The sequence below is a fragment of the Bombina bombina genome, chromosome 4, assembly GCF_027579735.1.
Source record: "Bombina bombina isolate aBomBom1 chromosome 4, aBomBom1.pri, whole genome shotgun sequence".
In the NCBI taxonomy this organism is placed as follows: domain Eukaryota; kingdom Metazoa; phylum Chordata; class Amphibia; order Anura; family Bombinatoridae; genus Bombina; species Bombina bombina.
Genome location: NC_069502.1, coordinates 389,441,552 through 389,454,451, shown reverse-complemented (window position 1 = coordinate 389,454,451; position 12,900 = coordinate 389,441,552). Strand labels below are relative to the sequence as shown.

Genomic DNA, 12,900 nt, shown 5'->3' with positions numbered 1-12,900 from the left:
GAGCACAAGAAAGCCTGTGGCCACTACAGGCAGCCAGGCAAGGGGCGCTCCACACTGTCGCTATCTCTCTAATCACTGACACTCTGCACAGTACAAACAGAAACTTTCGGGTTCTTACATCATCAAAACAAATGTCACATGACTGTATCACAGGAGCGTACACCCTGATGGAAGTCAGCTAATGGGACCCCCCCCCACACTCTTTAATACAAAGTGCACATGCGTTGTGCTGACGATCCAGTCATGAATATTAAAATGACATGGGTGCAGCTGCTTCACTATTGGTTGGGACGTTACATTATTTTAAATAAACACTGCCTACTTTTATGTAAATCGTATTATGAGATTTTAAAAGTTATTTATAATGTGATTAGATGCTTTGTTTACAATAAAAAGTAAATTTATTTTATTATGTATATGCTGTAAATTCTAATACTGTCTTTTATTTCAGTACCATTGGGCCAAGTTTTCAAAATCTTTAAATAACAATGTCAAGACCATTACAAAAGAGTAAATATGCTAAGTAAATTACTGCCATCTACTGGGGAATAAATGCATTACATTTTAACACTCCATTTATTTATCTTGCTTCGTAGACTTATAGAATAATAAGGAAATGTGGAATGGAAAATCTTTAAAAAGCTAGGAAATTGCAGCTATGCTTGATGCCATGTTGTCCAATTTATTGACCCATGTTGTCTTTCTTTTCAGTACTGGAACTATTCTCTAATCTGTAACTAAGAAAAACAGTTAAGGCAGGCTTATTTATATATAAATACCCCCTGCTTTTTTATCATTCTATCTCTCTGCATATAAGACAAACATGCACATGCAGACAAACACGCTAAGGGCTAGATTAAGCTTTTTGAGCTTGTCGGGTTGCACTTATATTATGAGTTGAAAATAAACTGTTTACGTTCTCGTGCTAACCCGATGAGTGTAAAAAGCCGAACTTAGAATATCGTGTGCGCGGTCACGTATTCCCCCATAGAAGTCTCCTATTCACCTGCAAACCCGTTTGCATATTCTCATGTGTGCTAATCCGACATGAAAATATGAATATTTCACATGCCATTGATCTTCACATAAAAGATTATGTTCTATTTATTCATAAATACATATTTATATATACTAGTGGTTCCAATCTTCCTTTGGTCCAAGAGGGTCAGTTCATGGTGACCATAGACCTGGAGGACGTGTATGTTCAAGTTCCTGAGTTTTTGCCTTTCTGTCAAACTCTTTGAGTTGGTGGCTCTTCCCTTTGGCCTTGCCATAGCTCTCGGAAGGGGGCTATATTGCCAGTGTTCAGGTTTCAGGGAATTGCTGCGGTGCCCTTCCTTGACATCATAGGGTTCAGGCACTATCTTTTTAACAAGCAAACTCTCATACAGAGATCTTGTTGTTTTTCTTCATTTCACGGATGGAAGTGAATCTGAAGATAAGTTCTCTTGTTCCAGCTACAGGAGTAGTTTCTTAGGGACCATATTAGTTTCCCTATCTCTGAAAATATTTTTGATAGCGGTCAGAAATTAGAGGATTCTTTTTTATTGCCTCTTTTGGCACTCTACTGTTTGGCCCTTTAGTGGCTCTATGTATGGAGGTAATTGGTCTGATGATTGCTTCATTGGACATCATCCCTTAGCTCAATGCCATCTGAGAATCAGCTGTTATGCAGGTTCAGATAGTGGACCAGGGGCCTTTGTGGCTCTGTCTCGGAGGATAGATCTAGATCTGTCGACATGAGATTTTTCTCTATGAATCAGAGAGGGGAATTAGTGGTTGAGCGCTCGCTTAATTTGCGAGAGGTAGCGGGATAATTGCCACATTCTCCAGAATCTTTTGGTTTTCTCAGGAACATCTGTATCGGGGCACATGCTTCCGGAGACCTACCTGAGTAATAGTGACTATGGTCGCTAGCCTGTTGGGTTGGTGACTATGGATTTGGGAGGAGTCTGCTCTCCCCATAACCGTCTTGGAGTGGAGAGCGATCTACAATGCTCTGATGGCTTGGCCTCAGTTGTCTTAACCGGTTTTTCAGGTTCTAGTTGAACAATTTCATTTTAGTGGTTTTCATTAACCACCTAGGAATAAACTGGAGTTCCTTTGCCATGATAAGCGTGGATTGTTCGGTGGGCATTTTAGGAGTGAATACCGGGAGCGGACTTCTTGAGCAGTCAGATTTTTCATCCTGGGGAGTGCGCGCTTCTCCCGGAGGTGTTCTCCAGGTTATCCCTCAAATGGGGGGTTCTGGAGTTGGAGAAGGCAGTATGCCAAGTTTCCAAGTAAAGGTCAAGGGATCAGCAGTCTGCTCTGTTACATACCCTGGCGGTTCCTTGGGATTTCAGTCTAACATCCCTGTTCCTCAGTTTGCTCTCCTCCCTCGAGTCATTGCTCTTATCAAATGGGAGTGAGCATCGATATATTTAATATTTCCTGCATAGTCTCGCAGGATATGGTAGGCAGACCTAGTGGAGATGTATTTCTTACACCTTGGTGGTCGTTCCTGAGGAAGGACCTTCTAATTCAGGGTCCACTCTTTTATCCAATTCTCTGAGGCTTTCTGCTTGGAGATTGTATGCTTAGTTCTGTCTAAGCGTGGGTTTTCTGATTTGGTCATTGCCTGTTACTGGTAACTTTTGCCATAAGGTATGACGTAAAGTCCATGATTGGTGTGAATCTCTGGACTACTCTTGGAAGTAGGGTCAGGATTCCTAGGGGTTTTGTCCCTTCTCCGGGAAGGACTAGAGGATGGCTGATTAGTCAGTTCTCTGAAGTTCAGATTTCTGCGTTATCTTTTTTTTTAATTTTTTTTTTTTATTGAGGTTAAATTTCAGGCATACAAAAAGTGTACATTGATCAAACAAAACAAGTAGAATATCTGGTTACTGTACAACTGAAATATGTTGAGTACTTTACGGTAACTAATCTAGAGATGGTATAATTCTGAAAACATTCTAAATTGCCTATAAAAGGTAACAAAAAAAAGATATACAGTACTCAGTATTTGTAATAGCTGCCAAACTTCTTATAAGCCTTCTAGAAAAAAAAAGATGCAGAGGCCAGTTTTGGACCTCAAATATTATAGGGGGTAGTAACTGTACCAGAAGGTATCTTAAAGTGTAGAGACCACTCATGGGTCTCTTCATATAAACCTCAGTTTTATATTTTCTTATTAGAGTTAAATAGCTTCTATGAGGTAAATATAGCTAGGGCTCTGCCAGTTGTGTGACCCAAGTAGGAGATTTACAGCAGTTATAGTTTTAGAAGGAGGGGGGGGGGGCTGCGTCCAGATCTCAAGACTGTAATTAGGGTTACACATATAAGATAAGGGGTAGCCTTGTTAATGAAGAGAAAGAGCGGTATATTTGGTATCTACTTGGGAACTTTTAGGAATAATGTAGTAAGATATTAGTAGTAAGTTAAACAGGTATTATGAATTATAACATGACCAGCTATGGAGACAGATAAACGCTAATATGTGCCTTTAAATATAGTTTTATCTAGATCAAGATGTTAGCATTGGCAGTTATATATATGCTAGAGCATTAGTGGGGTCTAATAAATATAGGTACTTAAATTAAGAGGGAGTTGCCCCGCCGTCTCGGCCGCTGACAGCAGGACGCCATCCCAGATTGATCAGCTGGACCACTAGGAAAATAAATAAAGATACATAGCTTAATAGTTTTGAGATATTTCAGATTATAGTTGGGGAAGTGAATTTATATGCCTACAATCAACATAATGGGTGGGAAATAGATATATAAATAAGAAGCTGTATGAAGCAATGGTTTGACTAAATATATGGCAGGGAGCAATAATAGGGTCCCATGTAATACAGAGGACTATAAAATTTAGACCAAACAGTGTATCAGAGAAAGTTTAGTTCTAAATAACTACATGATCTCATAATGGACATGTAAAAATTGCTATTGAACATTGTACTAACCCAAGGCAACAAGGTAAGTGTTCTAACATTAACGAGCCTCAGTAATGAGCACTATAATTAATTAAAAGCTGCTAAGCTGGGAAAAGTAAGCTTAATTGAGTCAAGCTACATGTACCCCTAATACCAACACCCCAACAGACCCCCTATCATCGGGGCATCAGCCTATAGCACATAGTAATAACTCTAACACAATGGGGGGTAGTTATCAAGCCGTCTACTTTTCTGGCTTCGCCGGCCCAATACGCCCGCCTAAGCTCGCCTACCTTCGCCGCCGCAGACCTGAAAAAATACGCCTAAGTTATCAAATAAAGCTGTCAAAAAGCCGCGGGGCGATGAGCAGCGGACTGTGAGAGTTATCACTCATCCGATCTCGCTGCTCTTCGGCTTTTTCCCAGCTTTATTGCTAGCCTGTCACTAAGCACCCACACTAAACTACACTGTTCTATCCCTATACTGGCGCCCCCGGAGCCTCCCGCAACTCAATAAAGTTACTAACCCCTAAACCGCCGCTCCTAGACCCTGCCGCAACTCTGATAAATGTATTAACCCCTAAACCGCCGCTCCCGGACACCGCTGCCACCTACATTATACCTAGTAACCCCTATCCTGCCCCCCCTATACCGTCGCCTTCTATAATAAATTTATTAACCCCTATCCTGCTGATCCCGCACCTAAATAAATAGTTTAACCCCTAAACCGCCGCTCCCTGAACCCGCCGCAACCTATATTAAACCTATTAACCCCTATCCTGCCCCCCACTACGCCGCCGCCACTGTAATAAAATTATTAACCCCTAAACCTAAGTCTAACCCTAACTTAAATATTAATTAAATAAATCTAAATAATATTTTTATTATTAACTAAATTAATCCTATTCAAAACTAAATACTTACCTATAAAATAAACCCTAATATAGCTACAATATAAATAATAATTATATTCTAGCTATCTTAGGATTTATTTTTATTTTACAGGTACCTTTCAATTTATTTTAACTAGGTACAATAGCTATTAAATAGTTATTAACTATTTAATAGCTTACCTAGCTAAAATAAACTGAAATTTACCTGTAAAATAAATCCTAACCTAAGTTACAATTACACCTAACACTACACTATACTTTAATAAATTATTCCTATTTAAAACTAAATACTTACCTGTAAAATAAACCCTAATATAGCTACAATATAATTAATAATTATATTGTAGCTATCTTAGGATTTATATTTATTTTACAGGTAACTTTGTATTTATTTTAGCTAGTTAGAATAGTTATTAAATAGTTATTAACTATTTAATAACTACCTAGCTAAAAGAAATACAAAATTACCTGTAAAATAAATCCTAACCTAAGTTACAATTAAACCTAACACTACACTATCATTACATTAATTATATAAATTTAACTACAAATAACTACAATTAAATACAATTACATAAACTAACTAAAGTACAAAAAATAAAAAAAGCTAAGTTACAAAAAAAAAAAAAATAAGTTACAAACATTTTAAAAATATTACAACAATTTTAAGCTACTTACACCTAATCTAAGCCCCCTAATAAAATAACAAACCCCCCAAAATAAAAAAATGCCCTACCCTATTCTAAATTAAATAAAGTTCAAAGCTCTTTTACCTTACCAGCCCTTAAAAGGGCCATTTGTGGGGGCATGCCCCAAAAAGTACAGCTCTTTTTTGCCTGTAAAAGAAAAATACAACCCCCCCCCAACATTAAAACCCACCACCCACATACCCCTAATCTAACCCAAACCCCCCTTACAAAAACCTAACACTAATCCCCTGAAGATCATCCTACTTTGAGTCGTCTTCACTCAGCCGAGCAGCGAATGAACCGAAGTGGACATCCGGAGCGGAAGAAGTTAATCCTCCAAGCGGCGCTGAAGAAATCTTCCATCCGATGAAGTCATCATCCAGGCGGTGCTGAAGAAAAGTCTTCGATCTTCGGGTATGTGGGTGGTGGGTTTTAATGTTGGGGGGGTTGTATTTTTCTTTTACAGGCAAGAGAGCTGTACTTTTTGGGGCATGCCCCCACAAATGGCCCTTTTAAGGGCTGGTAAGGTAAAAGAGCTTTGAACTTTATTTAATTTAGAATAGGGTAGGGCATTTTTTTATTTGGGGGGGGGGGGTTTATTTTATTAGGGGGCTTAGATTAGGTGTAAGTAGCTTAAAATTGTTGTAATATTTTTAAAATGTTTGTAACTTATTTTTTTATTTTTTGTAACTTAGCTTTTTTTATTTTTTGTACTTTAGTTAGTTTATGTAATTGTATTTAACTGTAGTTATTTGTAGGTAGTTTATTTAATTAATTTAATGATAGTGTAGTATTAGGTTTAATTGTAACTTAGGTTAGGATTTATTTTACAGGTAATTTTGTATTTCTTTTAACTAGGTAGTTATTAAATAGTTAATAACTATTTAATAACTATTCTAACTAGCTAAAATAAATACAAAGTTACCTGTAAAATAAATATAAATCCTAAGATAGCTACAATATAATTATTAATTATATTGTAGCTATATTAGGGTTTATTTTACAGGTAAGTATTTAGTTTTAAATAGGAATAATTTATTAAAGTATAGTGTAGTGTTAGGTGTAATTGTAACTTAGGCTAGGATTTATTTTACAGGTAAATTTCAGTTTATTTTAGCTAGGTAAGCTATTAAATAGTTAATAACTATTTAATAGCTATTGTACCTAGTTAAAATAAATTGAAAGGTACCTGTAAAATAAAAATAAATCCTAAGATAGCTAGAATATAATTATTATTTATATTGTAGCTATATTAGGGTTTATTTTAAAGGTAAGTATTTAGTTTTAAATAGGATTAATTTAGTTAATAATAAAAATATTATTTAGATTTATTTAATTAATATTTAAGTTAGGGGGGCGTTAGGGTTAGTGTTGGACTTAGGTTTAGGGGTTAATAATTTTATTACAGTGGCGGCGGCGTAGTGGGGGGCAGGATAGGGGTTAATAAATTTATTATAGGTGGCGACTGTGTAGGGGGGGCAGATTAGGGCTTAATAAATTTATTATAGGTGGCGACGGTGTAGGGGGGGGCAGGATAGGGGTTAATACATTTAATATAGGTTGCGGCGGGTTCAGGGAGCGGCGGTTTAGGGGTTAATACATTTATTATAGTTGTGGTGGGCTCCGGGAGCGGCGGTTTAGGGGTTAATATGTATAGAGTAGCTTGCGGTGGGCTCTGGGAGCGGCGGTTTAGGGGTTAATATGTATAGAGTAGCTTGCGGTGGGCTCCGGGAGCGGCGGTTTAGGGGGTAATAACTTTATTTAGTTGCGGCGGTGTAGGGGGGGGACAGATTAGTGGTGTTTAGACTGGGGGTACATGTTAGGGTGTTAGGTGCAGACAGCTCCCATAGAAATCAATGGGATGTCTGTCAGCAGCGAACTTGTACTTTCGCTATAGTCAGACTCCCATTGATTCCTATGGGATCCGCCGCCTCCAGGGGTGGCGATTTGAAAACCAGGTACGCTGGGCCGTAAAAGTGCCGAGCGTACCTGCTAGTCATTTGATAACTAGCAAAAGTAGTGAGAATGTGCCGCACTTGTGTGCGGAACATCTGGAGTGACGTAAGAATCGATCTGTGTTGGACTGAGTCCGGCGGATCGAAGCTTACGTCACAAAATTCTACTTTTGCCGGTCTCGAGCCTTTGATAACTAAGGAGAATCAGCCTCGCCACAAATACGCTGCGGAATTCCAGCGTATTTGAGGTTGACGGCTTGATAACTAGGCCCCAATATATACACTCTCAGCAAATCTTATATAGAGAATTACAGCCTTAGCTGAAATGACAAATGCTCAGATGGTGATAGGCTAAAAATATATAACTAGTGATCATATGCTAAATCTAATATAGGCTACGGAACATTAAACTTGGGAGAGAATTAACCGGTTGTAAACAGTGTGGGACACTAAATTCCTATACATCTATAAAAGTTGCGAGGAGTAGCTATAGTATATTCAGAGTCAGCAGATACACATGCCTGAGATTAAGTGTGAGAGATTAAATAGAGCAACCATAAAAGTTAGTGGCCAAACATTTAAAGGGACATAATACTCATATGCTAAATCACTTGAAACTAATGCAGTATAACTGTAAAAAGCTGACAGGAAAATATCACCTGAGCATCTCTATGTAAAAAAGGAAGATATTTCTCTTGTAAGGTGTATCCAGTCCAAGGATTCATCCATTACTTGTGAGATATTCTCCTTCCCAATAGGAAGCTGCAAGAGGATCACCCACAGCAGAGCTGTCTATATAGCTCCTCCCCTAACTGCCACTACCAGTCATTCTCTTGCAGCTCTCGACAAGAAAGGAAGTATCAAGAGAGATGTGGTGAATTAGTGTAGTTTATCTTCAATCAAAAGTTTGTTATTTTTAAACGGTACCAGCGTTGTACTGTTTTTACCTCAGGCAAAAATTAGAAGAAGAGTTTTGCCTGAGGTTTTTGATGATCTTAGCAGGTTGTAACTATGGTCCACTGCTGTTCTCACACATAACTGAAGAGTATGGGAAAACTTCAGCTGGGGGAACGGCCTGCAGAATTAACTGCTCCGAGGTATGTTCAGTTTTTTTTTTCTAGAGAGATGATAAGGTCTAGAAAATGCTGACAGTGCCTGATATATTTAAGGTAAGCCTGATTACAGTGATTTAACAAACGACTGGTATCATGCTTGCAGTAAAGGGTAATGTTCATGTTACTTGCTCTTATTACTTAGTATGTAAAACGTTTGCATGATATATAAAAAACGTTTTTTACTGAGAGTGATAAATCTTTATTTGGGGCCTAGTTTTCCACATGGCTGACTAGATTTCTCCTAGGAGTAGTTATTATGGCCCTTTCACTTTGAGTGCATGGTGGGAGGGGCCTATTTTTGCGCTCTAATTGCGCAGTAGTTTTTACATTCTGAGACATCCAGCTTCCCTGAAGGAGTCCCCTGACATATTGGACCTCTGTAAAGGGTTTTTGTGCCTACAAAAGTTGTTTTATGGGCAGGTAGGAGCCACAGTAGAACTGTGGCAGTTTGCTTGTGACTGTTATAACGTTTTTTCCATTTTTCTGCATCGTTTTTGAGCCTGAGGGGTTAATCATCCATTTGCAAGTGGGTGCAATGCTATTTTAGTCTATTATACACACTGTAAAAATTTCGTAGAGTTAACTGCTTTTTTTCACTGTTTTGCAGTTTTTGTGTTTGTTTTTTTCCCTTAGTACCGTTTTTTATATTCTGCTTTTTCACATTAATTAAAGTGTTTTCCAAGCTTGCTGGTCTCATTACTAGTCTGTTAAACATGTCTGACATAGAGGAAACTCCTTGTTCATTATGTTTACAGGGAGTGCAGAATCATTAGGCAAATGAGTATTTTGACCACATCATCCTCTTTATGCATGTTGTCTTACTCCAAGCTGTATAGGCTCGAAAGCCTACTACCAATTAAGCATATTAGGTGATGTGCATCTCTGTAATGAGAAGGGGTGTGGTCTAATGACATCAACACCCTATATCAGGTGTGCATAATTATTAGGCAACTTCCTTTCCTTTGGCAAAATGGGTCAAAAGAAGGACTTGACAGGCTCAGAAAAGTCAAAAATAGTGAGATATCTTGCAGAGGGATGCAGCACTCTTAAAATAGCAAAGCTTCTGAAGCGTGATCATCGAACAATCAAGCGTTTCATTCAAAATAGTCAACAGGGTCGCAAGAAGCGTGTGGAAAAACCAAGGCGCAAAATAACTGCCCATGAACTGAGAAAAGTCAAGCATGCAGCTGCCAAGATGCCACTTGCCACCAGTTTGGCCATATTTCAGAGCTGCAACATCACTGGAGTGCCCAAAAGCACAAGGTGTGCAATACTCAGAGACATGGCCAAGGTAAGAAAGGCTGAAAGACGACCACCACTGAACAAGACACACAAGCTGAAACGTCAAGACTGGGCCAAGAAATATCTCAAGACTGATTTTTCTAAGGTTTTATGGACTGATGAAATGAGAGTGAGTCTTGATGGGCCAGATGGATGGGCCCGTGGCTGGATTGGTAAAGGGCAGAGAGCTCCAGTCCGACTCAGACGCCAGCAAGGTGGAGGTGGAGTACTGGTTTGGGCTGGTATCATCAAAGATGAGCTTGTGGGGCCTTTTCGGGTTGAGGATGGAGTCAAGGTCAACTCCCAGTCCTACTGCCAGTTTCTGGAAGACACCTTCTCCAAGCAGTGGTACAGGAAGAAGTCTGCATCCTTCAAGAAAAACATGATTTTCATGCAGGACAATGCTCCATCACACGCGTCCAAGTACTCCACAGCGTGGCTGGCAAGAAAGGGTATAAAAGAAGAAAATCTAATGACATGGCCTCTTTGTTCACCTGATCTGAACCCCATTGAGAACCTGTGGTCCATCATCAAATGTGAGATTTACAAGGAGGGAAAACAGTACACCTCTCTGAACAGTGTCTGTGAGGCTGTGGTTGCTGCTGCACGCAATGTTGATGGTGAACAGATCAAAACACTGACAGAATCCATGGATGGCAGGCTTTTGAGTGTCCTTGCAAAGAAAGGTGGCTATATTGGTCACTGATTTGTTTTTGTTTTGTTTTTGAATGTCAGAAATGTATATTTGTGAATGTTGAGATGTTATATTGGTTTCACTGGTAAAAATAAATAATTGAAATGGGTATATATTTGTTTTTTGTTAAGTTGCCTAATAATTATGCACAGTAATATTCACCTGCACACACAGATATCCCCCTAAAATAGCTCTAACTAAAAACAAACTAAAAACTACTTCCAAAACTATTCAGCTTTGATATTAATGAGTTTTTTGGGTTCATTGAGAACATGGTTGTTGTTCAATAATAAAATTAATCCTCAAAAATACAACTTGCCTAATAATTCTGCACTCCCTGTAGAAGCCATTGTGGAACCTCCTCTTAGAATGTGTACCAAATGCACTGATTTTACCATACATTTTAAAGACCATATTCTGGCTTTAAAAGATTTATCACCAGAGGAAATTGACAAGGGGGCAGTTATGCCGACTAACTCTCCCCACGTGTCAGAGCCTATAACTCCCACTCAAGGGACGCCAAGTACATCTAGCGCGCCCATTGCGTATACTTTACAAGACATGGCGGCAGTTATGAATCATACCCTTACAGAGGTATTCTCCAAACTGCCAGGGTTACAAGGAAAGCGAGACAGCTCTGGGGCTAGAACAAATACAGAGCTCTCTGATGCTTTAGTAGCTATGTCTGATATACCCTCACAATGTGCAGAAGCCGAAGCAGGAGAGCTTCTATCTGTGGGTGATTTTTCTGACTCAGGGAAGACACTTCAACCTGATTCTGATATGTCTACATTTAAATTTAAGCTTGAACACCTCCGCGTGTTGCTCAGGGAGGTTTTAGCAACTCTGGATGACTGTGACGCCATTGTAGTCCCAGAGAAATTGTGTAAATTGGATAAATACTATGCAGTGCCTGTTTACACTGATGTTTTTCCAATACCTAAGAGGTTTTCAGAAATTATTACTAAGGAATGGGATAGACCAGGTGTACCGTTCTCTCCCCCTCCTGTTTTTAAAAAGATGTTTCCTATAGATGCCGCTACACAGGACTTGTGGCAAACGGTCCCTAAGGTGGAGGGAGCAGTCTCTACACTAGCGAAGCGTACAACTATCCCTGTTGAGGACAGTTGTGCTTTTCTAGATCCAATGGACAAAAAATTAGAGGGTTACCTTAAGAAAATTTTTATTCAACAAGGTTTTATTCTTCAGCCCCTTGCATGCATTGCCCCTGTCACTGCTGCTGCGGCATTCTGGTTTGAGTCTCTAGAAGAGGCTCTACAGGTAAAAACCCCATTGGATGATATCCTTAACAAGCTTAAAGCTCTTAAGCTAGCCAATTCATTTGTTTCTGACGCCGTTGTTCATTTAACCAAGCTAACGGCTAAAAACTCAGGTTTTGCTATTCAGGCGCGTAGGGCGCTATGGCTCAAATCCTGGTCAGCTGACGTTACTTCAAAGTCTAAGCTTCTCAACATTCCCTTCAAGGGGCAGACCCTATTCGGGCCTGGACTGAAGGAGATCATTTCTGATATTACTGGAGGAAAAGGTCACGCCCTTCCTCAGGATAGGTCCAATAAATTAAGGACCAAACAGACAAATTTTCGTTCCTTTCGAAACTTCAAGAGTGGCGTAGATTCAACTTCCTCTAATACAAAACAAGAGGGAAATTTTGCCCAGTCCAAGCCGGTCTGGAGACCTAACCAGGCTTGGAACAAAGGAAAGCAGGCCAAAAAACCTGCTGCTGCCTCTAAAACAGCATGAAGGGTCAGCCTCCGATCCGGAAACGGATCTAGTAGGGGGCAGACTTTCTCTCTTCGCCGAGGCTTGGGCAAGAGATGTCCAGGATCCCTGGGCGTTGGAAATTGTGTCCCAGGTATATCTTCTGGAGTTCAAAGCTTCTTCCCCAAAAGGGAGATTTCATCTCTCACAATTATCTGCAAACCAGATAAAGAGAGAGGCATTCTTACATTGTGTTCAAGACCTCCTAGTTATGGGAGTGATCCACCCAGTTCCAAAGGAGGAACAGGGGCAAGGCTTCTATTCAAATCTGTTTTTAGTTCCCGAGAAAGAGGGAACTTTCAGACCAATCTTAGATCTCAAGATCCTAAACAAATTTCTCAGGGTCCCATCCTTCAAGATGGAGACTATTCGAACCATCCTACCTATGATCCAGGAGGGTCAATATATGACTACCGTGGACTTAAAGGATGCTTATCTTCACATTCCAATACACAGAGATCATCATCGGTTTCTCAGGTTCGCCTTCCTAGGCAGGCATTACCAGTTTGTGGCTCTTCTATTTGGGTTAGCTACGGCACCAAGAATCTTTACGAAGGTTCTAGGGTCACTCCTAGCGGT

General features: G+C 39.6%; 1 protein-coding gene across 1 annotated transcript in view; it reads left to right on the top strand.

Annotated features, from left to right (window-relative positions):
• The window catches only part of GNB4 (G protein subunit beta 4), a gene marked incomplete in the record, with an annotated part of 752,069 nt that overhangs the window by 101,387 nt on the left and 637,782 nt on the right, over positions 1-12,900 (top strand).